Source organism: Meriones unguiculatus, chromosome 6, assembly GCF_030254825.1.
Source record: "Meriones unguiculatus strain TT.TT164.6M chromosome 6, Bangor_MerUng_6.1, whole genome shotgun sequence".
NCBI lineage: Eukaryota > Metazoa > Chordata > Mammalia > Rodentia > Muridae > Meriones > Meriones unguiculatus.
The window spans coordinates 123470116-123485046 of record NC_083354.1 but is presented as its reverse complement, the minus strand read 5'-3'; the positions used below and the strand labels follow the sequence as shown (position 1 = coordinate 123485046).

The 14931-nt window shown below is 43.1% G+C and overlaps 1 protein-coding gene across 3 annotated transcripts in view; it reads right to left on the bottom strand.

Annotated features, from left to right (window-relative positions):
• The window catches only part of Clvs1 (clavesin 1), a 185046-nt gene that overhangs the window by 1282 nt on the left and 168833 nt on the right, over nucleotides 1–14931 (bottom strand). The gene's annotated exons all lie outside the window — the stretch shown is intronic.

Here is a 14931-nt window from a genome sequence, read left to right as displayed (position 1 = left end):
GACAAATAACTTAGGACAAGCGATACAATGCTGTGGAGAGCAGGGTCTGCTCAGGAGCTCTCTGCCCCTGGAAGTGCTGTGGTCGCAGAGCTCCTTGATGAAAGTCGAATGATGCTTCCACTTTACTGCAAAGGTGACTTGCTGCCTCAGGTTCTTAACCCCTCTCATATTACGAATGTAGCACAGAAAGCATGTGACGAAGAGTTAGGTCAGCGCTGAACATGGCTTGTACATTCATACAATGCCAGCTTTGGGGAGATAGGAGCAGGGGAATCAATTTCACGGACAGTCTGGGCAGTATAGTGAGTTCCCGACCAACCTAAATTGCATAATAAGATCCTATGTCAAAAAGAAGAATAATAATAATCCTATAATAATAATCCTATGTCAAAAAGAATAATAAGTCACTTCAGCTGCCATGTGCTACAGAAGAGGTAGTTTCTACTATGAAACATCAGTCATCTCAACCAACAGAACTAGGTGCTGTGCACAGCGGGAAACAGATTTATCTGCAGCCGGGATGGCCAGGAGAAAAGGCAGTAATAGAAATTGGGATCTTTGACACATTCCCCGTGTGTTTCTCTGTTTTATTTAAGAGCCCAGCATAAAGTGGGGGAGGAAGGAAGGAATGCTCATTTGCGTAAGTTCAGAAAATCAGAAACCCTAGAAGATATCAAGGCAAACTGGTGGTTCAAACTGGTAAAACCAGAACTGGGGAGGCTGAGGCTGGAGGAGTGTGGGTTCAAGGCCAGCCTAAGCTACATTCTGAGGTCTTACCTAAAAAATGGAAGCAAACGAGGAGACCCAGACGATCACAGCTGTAAGGCTACCCACACACATCACCTCCATCTGGCATCTTAGACCACTGCACAATTGCTTTGCACTAAGGATTGTTCAAAAATAAAGGAAACTGATACCAATCTGCTATTGAAACTTTAAAGTATACTTCTGACAGATAAGTCAACTGTGTAACAGAAAACAGCACCGGGGCCAGAGTCAGGATGAGGTGCCTGGCTTCTCAGAGGCACTGCTCCTACATCCCTTCCTGAGCACAGACAACTCGGGGAGCTTACTCCTCCATGCCCCAAAAGGTCGACCCTGTGAGAGTCTCCTTCACATTAAACTCACACGTGGTTTTGAAAACACCTATGCCCTGGCTTTCATTCCTCCTCTTCCAGAGCCACTGTATCCTGCCATCCTTCCCCTCCCTCTGTGGGGATTGGTAGCAGGGTCCTCCTGGATACCAGAATCATCAGATGTTCAAGTAGCTGCATGGAACCAGCACTCACCCTCATGTAGATTATAATGCCTAATACAAAGTATACACTGTGTTGTTTAGGGAATTACAAGAAGAAGTGAAGTGTGTACCCACCTAGTGATTGAATCAAGCATGTACAACCTCTGGCTGTACACACACAGGGATGACCATATACAATCCCTCCAGGAGTCGGCTTCGAAGCCTTGTTTCAGTTCGAGTCTCCCTCCCTCAATACACCATTCCTCACTGAGGTTAATTGGATTCCATTTGTGCCAAGATTTCTAGATCCTCTGACAGGTTGTGTGAACGCATGAACAGAGTGAAATGATGACTTCATGCATCATGTTCTGCTGGGGTTATCAAGAGCCACATTCTCCTTTCTGGCACTGGTGTACAGCAGGCTGTTCTTAAACATGATGCTGTTTCCCCATCTTCCTCCCATTTTGACAGTTCTATTAAAAAACCTTGAAGCTGTGAAATAAACTTCATCTCTTTAAACTTTCTTTCTGTTTCCAACCTGTCTCTGTCCTTTTAGATCATAAAATATTCTGCCAATCCCAGTTATTACCTCTGATTTCAATGATTATTAGATTTATTTTCAAACTTTCCCTTCTCACACTGTGAGGAAAGGTGAGAGAAAATCAGGTAGATCTCCATGAGTTTGCAAACCATCCTTTGTTCCCACTGTCTGAGGCTAAGTGATTTTATGTGTTGCTATACGCCAGTCATTGTGAGCAAATGTGCAGAAACCCTCATTGTTAAGCTACCCAGACACAAGGATATAAACAGGAATGCAGACCTATTGCAGATGGCTCTTTGCCTACCCAGGGGAGAGGCATCCTTTAGAAGAGAACATGGAAAGAAGGGGAGACAGAAGGACAAATCTCTGTCACACATACTAGTACCATTTGCCCTTCTTATTCGGATGGCCAGTGTTGGCTTTCCCCTCATGACATAGGATTGGGACCTGTGTCATTTCTTTCAGTAGATACATTGACAGCAATGACCTGGAATGTCTTACCCAATAGATTGTGGTGTGGTTGACTGGTAAGTGACACTGGGGCCTGTTCCAAGATGTTGAGAATGAGAAAGCAAACAGCATTTTGCCTCAGGTTTGTATGTTCCCTAATTGAGAACATGGCTTCTTAACTTTCAACATGATGGAATTCTATTTACCTGGTCACACAATAGACACTTAGTATTAAGATTTGATGTAAGTGACTCACTGTATCACGAAATATTTGAAATTCACTGGAAAAAAAATAACAAACTCTTCTTTTTAATGGAAATGATTAAAATGAGATTTATGAAATGTGAACACATTGGGAAGAGGGACAAAGGTATCTAGCAAACCCCTCAAGTCCAGCATCTGAGTCCTGAAGTGAGATCAAAATTTAAATAGATGGCAGAAGGAATAGTCCTGGTCAAGGCTGTTCTCAAGTACCACTGAGCAGTCTCATCCTATCTGACAACTTGTTAGAACTGTTTGAAATCTCTTTCTAGGTGACTGGCTTCCCCTCTGGCTGGCACACCCTTTCCTTCTCCCAGCATGAGCTTCCTGGGGGAAATCCTATTTCTTTGGGATCCTTCTTGGCTTGCCCTCAGTTCATTAGCTAAATTAAAATCCCTCTAAAATTCAAATCAATCATTCTCTGGTAAAGATGACTTGCTCTGGTTCAGTGAAGCACACAGGAGAAGTCCATCCAGTGGCCCCACCCATTCACGAGAAGCTGAGTTCGTTGGCTAAAATGAATGTTCGTATTGGTCTTCTTTACAATGTGGAATACCACCTAATCCCAAGGACAGGCACAGGGTGACAGGTAATTTTAGTGGTGGAGCACGCAACCCCTAAAAGGCTTCACCTAGTCTTGACAGCCATGGGATGCTTTCCTGCTATCCCCTGCCTTGGTCTGTTTTTCTGACTCCTTCCTTTACTTCCCTGTTTGTTCTTCTTTCCACTCTTTCTTCCTCCACGTTTAGAAATTTTTTTCATTTCATGTGATGAAGGACTATGGGTAAGGTTTCATATTTGAAAGATTTCAAAGATTGGCTTCCAGGATGAAGGTGTGATAGAAAACATAGGCCATGAGCCAGTTCATCCTTCATCAATCAACAACTGTAGCTATAATGTGGATCTCAGGAGGAGGTTTATATCCAGAACCTTATTAAACCATGTTGACAATGACATTGTGTTCTTATGGATGGGCCTCCTCTGCCCGTCTGGACTATGGAGGAGTCCTATAAAGGCCTGACTGCTGTGTCCTTTACATGAAGTCTACGCCATGAATCACAGTGCCAGGGCCAAAAGGGAGGCAGAACTGGTTCGGTTAGGCCCCCCCTTGAGTCAGAGGCTAACATCTGTTTTCTGCAGATCAACCTCTGCACTACATGGAAGAACGCCACAGAGGTCACTTTAGTTTCCCAAGTCAACAGCAGTTTGGTTCTGTGGAAGAACTCTGAACTATCTGACATCTTAGCTTATAAGGATTTCCAGCCAGAAAGAGAAATTTCTTCTGGGAGTGAGAGGGTGGGCTTGATCAAAGCACACTGCATGCCTGTTTGCAATTCTCCAAGAATAAATTAAAATATATATTTGGGTCTGAACAGATAGCTCAGTCAGTAAAGTGCTTGAGGCACAAACATCAAGATCTGACTTAAATTCCCAGAACCCACATTAAAAAAAAAATAAAAATAAAAAACTAAAAAGTGCATGCTTGAAAACCCAGTCCTGGGGAAGAGAGACAGGTGGATCCTTGAGAGTTGCTGGCCAGTCTTCTTAGTCTACCCCGGGCCAGTGGGAGAAACTGTTTCACAAAAAATCAAGGTGAACTGCACCTGAGAAATGAGATCTGAGGTCTGGTCTACGTATGGATGTGCACACACGTGTACACACCCCATGTACATGTGCACCCATACAAAACCGTGCACATTCTACACCTACACATGCATACACACACATACACACATACACACACACACATACACACATACACACCATATATATATACATGAAATACATATATATAATCCTAAGCAATCTGTATAGCTTTTTTTTTCTTCAATAACTTCAAGTGTAGAAAAAAAAATCCCCCAAGGGCTCCCTGTGGGATGAGAATGATGGTGCCACCACCAGCTTTATGTCCTTAGGTGAACTCTGCTTCCTCTGTAAACTGAAGATAATCACGCCCATGTTATGAGTGTGAGGATATTGGGGACCAGAGGAATTAAGGCTCACCTATGAATTAAAGGCACACGTATGGTTAATGTTAGCTCTCACTCATGCTCATCTATAAAAATATGCAATTAGTAATTTAAATCTTTATTTTTTTTTTCTTGTTTGTATTTTGAGACAAGGCCTCACTATCTAACTTAGGCTGGAACTCCTGTCCTCCTACCTCAGCGTTCCAAGATTTGGGATACTGGCATTGTGTCAATACTCTCATATAGTCTTATAAAACCATGTTTTCCATGCCTGTTAGGAAATCCAACAATTAAAATAATTATCTGTTATTTATAAAAACTTCATTTTGGTCACAGTGAATGAAATCTGAAGAATGGAAGATCTTCATTGAGGACTAAAGTGTCATCAGAATCACAGGCCATGGCATCACATCTCCATCTTTAATTAATAAAAGATATTGAATACCTCAAGACTCATGCGCAGCATTAACCCAAATACCTCAGACACCCATAGGAATGGTGAAAGGGGCAGAGTAGATTTAGCTGATAAAAGAATTCAGCAGTCAGAAAACTAACCAAAGCTTAGAGACTGGGAGGAACAGACAGGAGAAAGGGACCAGAGAGGCAACAGTGAAACCAGCAGCCAGACATGAACTTTCTTTCCTATTTATTCACAAAGGATTTTATTGGCCATTATGAAACCAGTCATAGGAATTCTCCTGCCTCAGGCTTTCTTCTGCAAATGGAGTCAGGTGATTTCAATATGTTAACTGAAAAATGAAGAGAAGCACTCAGAGCTCTTTGAAATGTGAACTGAGTTATATAAACTGTTCTGTCTCTGCCAAGTCCCTGGGAATGCAGGTTCTGGGAATGGGTGCCTGCTGCTCTACTCACCCCATAGCAGAGACAGCCCGCATCTGTCCACTGAAGAGATGAAAGACTAGAGCAAAACCTAACAAAACCCACACAGAGCAGCCTGCTCACACCACAATCACATTTCATAACTGAGTAAGCATAAACCAAACAACTTTTAAAAGAGCCACTGTACTCCACATCATCTATGAGAGCAGCAGGGGTCAAGGCTAGTGTTTGTAAAGCCTATTCGCTTTATAAGGACAGCAGGTGGTGGAGTGAGATCTACCGGGGTTTTAGGGCCCGCATCTGTGTCTGAAACCCTTTCTTCTCTGCAGTCATTCAGTGTAGGGTGTGTGTAGGCTTTCGAGCAGTGTGAGCACTGAGCATTGGCAGTGCTTTTGCTAGTGCACACTTTGAGGTGAGCTCAGATGTGAGAGATGGTCATAAGGAGCACGGGGTGTGTGGATTTCAAACACAGAGCTCTTCCCAGACGTTCTTATCAACCATTAAATCAGAACGTGAGGTAGCAGCAGAGAAAATGACAGCGTGTGTTCACACTGCCTGCTTTGAGCAGAGTCATGTTTCCTTAGAATTAGTCCAGCATGGAGAGCAGTGAGTCAGCCTGGGCATCTGCAGTCCTTTCCCTCCTGCTGAAATCAGTAGTGTGAATTGTGTGAGGTCACCACAGTGGGACTGGGATGCGACGTTCTTGAAGAGGGAGATGAATGGAGGAGGCTGCCAGGAGCTGAAGCAATGTAGGTGACTCATTCCGTTCACGGCATAGCTTAGAAAGAAAGTTCACTCTTGAAAAGAAAGAAAGAACTTTTGACAACAGCACCCTTTCCTGGGTCTGTTTATTTAGTCCAATGAGAGACTTCCTCCAACAAGTCCACACCTCTTCCTATAAAGCCACACCTCCTCCCAGAAGGCCACACCTCCTAATAGTGTCTCTCCTTGTGGCCAAGCATTGAAACACATGAATCTATATGGGCCAAACTTATTCAAACCACTAGAGGTGGTGTGCAAAAACCAAAGGTCTTTTGGGAACGAGGCTCTTTTGCAGACAGGAAGGAAGGAGGCATGGTATTGTCACTTGTGTGTGTGTTTGTGTGTCTTACCTTATCTGTTCAATACTCACCATGCCTGGCTGCATTCTGAGTGCAAAAGAAAAAATGAAAAGGACAAAGAAATCTAGATGGCTTTCATGTATAAATGTATTCAAAGAAGAGAGGGATGGCCAGTAGAAGCCTGATTTCTGACAGGAACAGAAAACATCTTCCCAGAGGCCCATTCCTTCCCTTTTCCTCTGGGCATCCTTGTGCATGATTCTGGGAAGGGAAGAATATCAATGTTTCCCCACACAGCTCTCCTACAGTTTTCCACAGTTTATCTTGTCGTCCTGCTGTCATTTGACTCTAGCAACCACAAGCAAGACCAAGCAAGTTATTGCATACATTTTACAGCTGAAGAAGCTCTATGAGACAGAATGGTCTCATGCTGCCCAGGGCTGATGGAAAGAAGGGACCAGACTGGAAAACAAAATAAAATAAAGAGGAAAACAAAGTGTAGTCGTAGCACACAGACATAGAGAGCTGGCCCTGGCGGCGTGTGTAGGAGAGCTGGTGGGCAGATCAATTCACCCACCACCCAGATGTAGGGCTTTGAGTTAGCCCACCCCAGCATCTACCCCAATTATGAACTGCTTGAGCACATGAAGGGGCCAGTCCTGCAGATCCAAAGCTTCAGGACATCTAGGACACAGGGCAACAACAGGATATTTAAGAGGAGTCCCAGTGAGGATCCAGTATTGAAAGTGTGGCAGGAGCCAGAGGCCTTGAACCAGACCAATGACTCCTTGCTATGAATATGTGTTTTATATGAATAGCTGTTTTGCCACAAGAGTATACTGTGTGGTTGAGGTCTGTTCTGTTTGGGCAGCATAATAGTAGTTATTTTTGTTTCAGGCCTATCAGCCTCATCATCTCAGCTTTTCATAGGGAAAAGCTCTCTGTGAGAGGTCAGGTTGACCAAAATCTCTGTTTATGTTCAGCATACTCTATGGCCTTGCAACACCTAGAAATTCTCCAACCATAAGTGTGGCTGGCCCAAACTATAAACTCTATTTGAGAGCGATCAAATTAAAGGTCAGCTAGAACTGCTTTTCCTAGTTAGCAAAAATAACTTGAGTCATAGGACTACCTTGATCCACTGTCCACACTGTCCCCCATATGAGCTAACTGTGTTTTTTGCCTTTATAAGCTAACTTTGAAAGATAATCAAAATCACGGTTTGGCTCTTGAGTCCACTGTGTCCCTGACCATGGTCAGTCTTGGGGTGTTGCAGTCAATAAACCATCCATATCTAACTGAGATTGGTGTGTGAGTGGTTTGTGCAGCTTCCTCTAGACTCTGACATGTGTGATAAACCATGACACACTGTAGCTTCCATAACAAGAGGTATTTGCCTTTTGTTTTGTTGTTTTGTTTTCCTTGGGGTTTGGGGGAGGTTCCAAGGGCAGAGGGTGGATATGGAAGGACAGGAGGATGAGTGGATTGGGGTGCATGATGTGAAATCAGGCCTGTAGAATCAATAAAAGAAGGTTTTAAAAAAAGTTACAGGACTGAAGCAAGCATGATGATATTTGGGTGCAGTGCAGTGGACAGAGACCCATGAGAAAGAGCCCTGAGCAAAGCATGCTCATTACCATGGTGAAAAGAACCAAAATGTGCTTTCCAAGTGTGGTTGCCAAGGAGTTTCCAATCAAATTCTCATTATGTGCCATCTTGTTGGAAAAGCTAAAATAAGAGCTATTTGAACACTTTAAGATCAAGTGAGGCCTAGGGAGATGGCTCAGTTGGTAAAGAGCCTGCGGTGCAAGCATAAGGACCCAAGTTCAGATCCCCAGCATACACTTTTTTTAAAGCCAGCTGTAGCTTGGCAATAGTGGAACTCCACCGCTGAGAAGACTGAGGCAACAGAATTCCTGTTGTCACTGGCTAACCATGCTAGCTGAATGGGAAAGAACAAAGTTCTGTAAGGGAACCTGGTTCAAAGATAAGATGGAAATTGAATGTGGAGGACACTTGTTGTGGACCATGGACTCCATACATATGAACACACACAGACACACACATACACACCATATGGACACACAAAGCTAATATGACCCCTACCACAACATCATCTTAAAACGAAGTGGGAGTTATGGAACTTCAGGAGCTGCATGCTGCTCTTAAACATGACATGACATCCAGAGTTCTCTCACACACTACGTCAAACACTTTGCTTTGTTCCTACGCTCGTCAAAGTCTCTGAGAACTTTGTTGGCTGGCTGTTGAGGTCAACAACAGCTTCAACTTAATTGGAATGAGTGTCACAAGAAATGAATATGCTTTGCCTTTTCTGTCTGGTCTGTGCCTCCCTCTCTAAGAGATTGCGCCCAAGCACTGCGCTTCCGCCAAACAGAATCTCAGAGCACACACTGTGAGTGATCACGGATTGCTAGACTTCTCTCCAGGCAGTTCTCAACATCTGTTCATCTTCCTCTGGTACAACCCCATTTCTTTGCTTTGCCAATAGCTTGTAAATCTTTATCTCATAATTCTTCACGTCATTCTTTTAAAAGGAGAGAAAACACGCCTCTCCGCACAGGCTTTAACTAGCCCCATTCATTTTATTACCGACAAATCCTTCATACAGATTTTCTTTCACTCTGCTGATCCGAGGTTAAATATGATATAGTTGCAAAAGGTGACTCCTCTCATTTATGCCTCAGAAAAGAAAGCTAAAAGATGCATGTCTGCCTCTGTCACAAGCCCAAATAAGAAGGAGACTAGGTGCCTATTTTTTTTTCTTTCTTTAAAAAATGCTAATAATAGCCAGGTGATGATGGCACATACCTTTAATCCCAGTACTCAGGAGGGAGAGACAAACAGATCTCTGTGAGTTTCAGGATATCCTGCTCTACAGAGTGAGTTCCAGGACAGCAAGAGCTACATAGTGAGACCTTGCCTCAACAACAACAACAACAGCATCAAAAAATGCTAAAAAATTCCTGTGAGCATGTGTGGACCCCTCCAGTATCTAGTAACCTACATAAATACTGTACTCATTTGACTTCCTTAGATGTCATTTTTATAAGCTCCATATACTTGAGCAGCAGTGATGCTACAAATCTAAACTGTTCAACCTTATTTGAGCTGGAGACCAGACTCCATCTGAGGGGGCAGCGTGGACTGTGTCCCACTTACTAAGAGATGATGTACTATATAATGTCCATGGATGCAGTGGCCGTGGGAGCTCCACTGCTCAAAAGCCAGGGTCCCCCTGTTCTCACACCATCACTTGTCATTCTTTCACGTGGTTGGTATTTCATCATGACCTAGCAACTCTGCTGCAAATGAACAGTTATCTAACAAACATGAGCTCAGTCTATAACCAAACAGGCTAGGTGCTGAGGAGATGGCTTAGATAATAATGTGCTTGCACAGCATGCACAAGAATCATGGTTTCATCCCTAGAACCTACACAGAAAAGTTGGGCTGGTGGTGCACACTTTTAATCCCAGAACTGCAGAGTCGCAGACGGGCAGACGTCTGAGGCTCATGGGTCAGCCAGCCTTGCCTACTTAGAGAGCTTCAGGCCAGTAAGAGACTGCATCTCAAATCCAAGCCAAAAGCAAAACCATGGATAGTGCTTGAGGACTGACACACAAGTTGACTTCTAACCTTCACATGCATTGCACTTGTGTGCACATACACACATGTGCATCGGTACACACATGCATTTATATACAAGTATACACATGAGAGAAATTTGTAACAATTTCTTCATAATTGACATGTTTAATCCTAGGGAGGTCTGCTTGGAACTTAGGAAGTTCTTAAGGAAGCTCTTTAAGACTCAGGAAAGAAACAACTCAGGAGTCTCAGGAAGTCACTGAAAATTACTAATTTCACAAGGTCCTTCCATCACCTGGGTCCTATAAATAGTAAGGTTGCTGAAGAAAGGAAACTGATCTGCAGAGCTGCCTGCAAGTTGGGCAGAGAGCTGCAGGGCTCCAGCTTTAATGAGTTGTGACTTATGCTGACATACATTTCCATGATGTCTTTGAGTTGTCCATGCTCCATTACCTTATTGACTTAAGAAATTTGCCTTTTGTAGGATTTTTACTTTGGTCTGTTGTCAATTCCCATCAGGGAGGAGTAGATGTTTGTTCATATCTTTCCAGGAATAATGTCACACAATACAACATAACAGAGACACAGACAAAGACACAGACACACAGATACATACACACACATACACATACACACACACTTGGAGGGGATGAGAGGGGAGACACAGGCTACATTCTCAAATCTCACTAAGGTAATGGCCAGCTCTACTGATAGATGAAAAGCATTTAAACTGATTTTAACCACTCAGGCAGGAACCAAAGTGGAACACATGGCTTCAAGTTTCCTTCTTGCTCAGAAATTTGAACTCGACCAAAACAATTTTCTGTTCAACCACTCCTAAATTAGGTGGCTCACCATATTATGCCATCTTCTGATGTTTATACACAATCTAGCAAGATGTCCTAGGAACATAAGGATGAAGATGTTTGGCAAAACAAAACAAAACAAAACAAACAAACAAACAAAAAAACCAAACAAACCAAAAAAAGAGTCAACTTTTTACAGCATCGCTGATCAAGGCCGCAAAGCACTGGCCTCTCCACATGAAGCTGAAAAAAACATTTCTCTAAGATCCTGGTTATTCTTTCCTTGTGACTGAAGTCACAGCTGAAGTCCTTTAGTCTTGCTCATCTGGGAATTGCTTTCTGCAGCTGTGTTCGTAGGATTTTTATAGTTATACAGATATTAGAGATAATCAAAAGGTAAAGAGATAAGACCTATTTGACCTATGTTCTCAGAAGTTCCATTTCAAAATTGATTAGCCCGATTGAGTTAAGGCCTGTGGTTACCTAGCACATCATGGTGGGAGCACACAGCAGAGGAAAACTGCTCATTTTGTGGTGTGGGAAGGGAAACAGAAGCAGTCAGACATGACATGTCTTCCATGACCCAAGACCTCATGACCTTCCACCTCCTGCCTCTTAAAGTTCTACTGTCTCATAATAGCAGCAAGCAGGAAGGCCCCTGTGTTTAATGGGTCAGACCATTACAAGATTGCCTAAAAAGTACTAAACATTTAACTTTATCTATAAACACGCTGCACCGAAAACTTACTTTAGAATTCCAAGAAATTATTAGAATTGAGTTTTGACTTTATGTCAATAACTCTTAAAAAAATTTTTTTAACAGAAAAAAATTTAAAGCCCAGGAAACAAAAATATTTCAACCTAAACATATACCAAAGGGAGCCATGGTATGTCATATCAACTTAGCACAGTGCTAATAACCAAAATCGGAATGCTCATTATCTACCTCAGGTGTGTGGCCGCCGCGCCACATTTGTGTGTGGGTGCTATAATGACTGCTAGGCTGAGTCTAGCCTTTCTACTCCATGACAGATAGAACTCAGACCATGTACATGCTCTCTGTTTGTTTGTTTGTTTGTTCTGAGGCAGGGTCTCTCTGTGTAGCCTTGGCTGTCCTGGAAGTCTCTTTGCAGACCAGGCTGGCCTTGAACTCACAGAGACCTGCCTGCCTCTGCCTCCCCGAGTGCTGGGATTAAAGGCATGCCCAGCTTTGGATATGCTCTCTGAATGCATGCTAAGACTAGGGAGTGAGGGCAGGCATGACTCTTTGCCTGGTGTTCGGATCCTATAGGAAGCATCTCTTCTCAGTATTCTTAGTCTGAATTAACCCCTTCTCAAATGGACTGTATTTGACATAAGTAGCCTTAGCAACTGTATCTTAGGGAAAGAAATCCAGCCTGTTCAGTTCATCTGTAGGTCAAAGAATGCTCCCTTCCTGTTATTACTTCCAGCTGCTGAGAAGGGGTTGCTGGCTCCAGGATCATTAGGCTTCAAGTCTTTCTTTTCATTGTCAAGACATGTTCTTGAGCTAGAATAATAGTTTTTTGTTTGTTTGTTTGTTTGTTTTTGACACAGGCCTTTCTATGTATTCCAGGCTGGCCTAAAATTTATAGTCCTCCTGCCTCAGACTCCCAATTGTTGCAATTACAGGCAAATATTCCCAAATCTGGCATTTTGTTTTGTTTTGTTTTAAGCAATCTCTTTCCTTGTATAGCAGGCCTCCTAGACTGAGCCCATATTGGAAAGCCCATATTGGAATGCTTCTGAGCATGCCAACAAACAAACAAAGACAAAAACCATAAACCACTAATATCTTTCAAAGGAAATTAAGAATAACAGAGGAAAAGCCTTCAGGCCTAAAGTCAGGAGGCTTGAGCTTCAGCCACAGCCACTGCTCCTGATCAGCAGTGGGCAAAAAGATTGATAAAAATGCTTTCACATCATCCCTCATATTACATAAAATGATGTAAGAAACTAAAAAGTATCAAGTGAATCTGTTTGGTTGAAATGTGAGATCTTAAAATAAAAAAGGTTTTGTGAAATAGCAATGACTATATTACAGAAATACAAATTTGTGATAACCCAATGAATGTGACACCCTGAGAAGTCAGTATCATTTAGGCCACATGCACCCATAAGCATGTGGATGATAACAGGAAAGATCTTTAGTGATGCAAATCCTGGTGTCTTCTAGATGACCTCTAAAGACCTCTGGATCTGAAATGTCATAAAGCTATCATAATACAGAGAAAGGGAAGTAGTTCTCTCTCTCTCCTTCCCTCCCTCTCTCCCTTCTTCCCTCCGTTTCTCCCTCCCTCCCTATTCCCCTCTCTTCTCTCCATCTTTCTCCAGACAGTGCATTGCCATTTAGCCCAGGTTTAGTCCTGACATCATGATCTTCCTGCATCGTCATCCTGCAAAATGTATTTTTATATAATTTTTTTTTCACCGAACATTCATCTATAAACAGAGAGGGTCTGAAGTCATATACTGTAAAAAGGGAGCTCGCTCTAGTCTAGGAAGATGATGGGTTAAAATATATGCCCTCTCTCCTGATAGCCCTGGCTGAAACTCCCTGCCCTTGCTGTGGTGGGGATACGGCGTGATGTGGTCCATGCTCATTTAAAAGCCCTGTCCCCTACCTTTCTCTCACAATCTTGTGTATTTCAGAGCTGTCCCTTGCCCTTTGCTGGATAACCTCGTGGTTAGTTCTGCATGTCAGATGTGTCTTTTCCCTGGGCATGGCGACAGGTCCAGAGGGCAGCACAAAGCCTGGCTTTTCAAAGCCCTCCCTTTCATCTGTGCCCAGCAAAGCCAAGAAAGGTGCTCTTTATTTCCTTGAGATCGTCAGCTGCAGTGTCAAAAGCTGCCCCAGGGCTGAGGAAAATTACGTGAAACAAACAAAACAATGAAATCCAAGAGCCATTTGTGATCTCTGGCACGCTGCAAGCTGCCAGCTCTGGCCTCCCCTTCTCAATATTGCCTGCAAGCCAAGCTCCTTCCCGACTCCCTCCTCCGCACCAAAAGCCTGTGCTCAGATGGCTCCAGCTTCGGGGCACAGCTCAGCTTCCCAAGCCCGAATGAGTCCAGGATAAAAGCGTAATGAAATTTATCAACAACAACCTTCTAATCAATACATACATATGTGTACATGTATGTATACGTGTATATATGTGTATGTGTATGCATGTTCGCCTGCATGCATGTAAAATTCTCATAAAATGGCTAATCATTCACCAGTACTTACTTCAAGACAGTGTCTCTGTGGATATGTTAGATTTTTATCATACCTAAAGACATTTTAATTACTTTGCCGGCAAGAAAGGCTAGATTCAGAAATTAATAAATATTGCCTAATGGTTAGAAGTGACATCACGAAATCTGGACGTGGATTTAAAAGTCATGCATTCACTTCGCGGGAAAGAATTGTTAGACGTACAGCTCTAATGCAGCCGAGATGGTTGGCTTCCAGCCCCAGGTCTGTTGTCCTCCTTTCCAGCTGACAAAAGCCCCCTTTGTCTGGGCATGATTTTCCCACACAAGTCCAGGGTGGTAAGCCTGGGAACCCCATATTGTGGCAGACTTTGTGGAGAGGACCCAGAGAACCTAGGTTCTGTGTCACCACTAAGAGACTGTCATTGGGCTCCCACCTTAATTTGACACATCTCTTCACGTAAAATAACGAACTTCCCTTCTTATTTAAGGCAGTTCATTTGAGGGTTTGTCTCATTCTGCAACAAAAATCATCATTGCTGGTAGAAAGCTGCATACCTCTGGCCACGCAGTCTTCAGAGACGTTGAAGTAAGTAGGGAGGGGGGAAATGGCTGCCTCACAGCTAAACCTTTTAAAAACAGCTAACGTACTGAGAAAGAGGGCTCCTAAGAAATAATGAGCAGGCAGAGGGCTCAGTGGTTAAAATGATCATCATACAAGCATAAGGTCCCAAGTTTGAATCCTCAGGACCCATGTAAAGTCAAGTATGTTGGTAGCACACGTCTGCAAAACAGGAGATGGTAGGCAGACATGGACAAAGCCCATGGGTCCTCAGTAGTGAAAACTGAAGAAAAAAGAGAGACCCCATGTTAAACAAAATAGAAGGTAAGAACCAGCATTACAGATTGTCCTCTGACTTCCACACATGCCCTGTAGCAA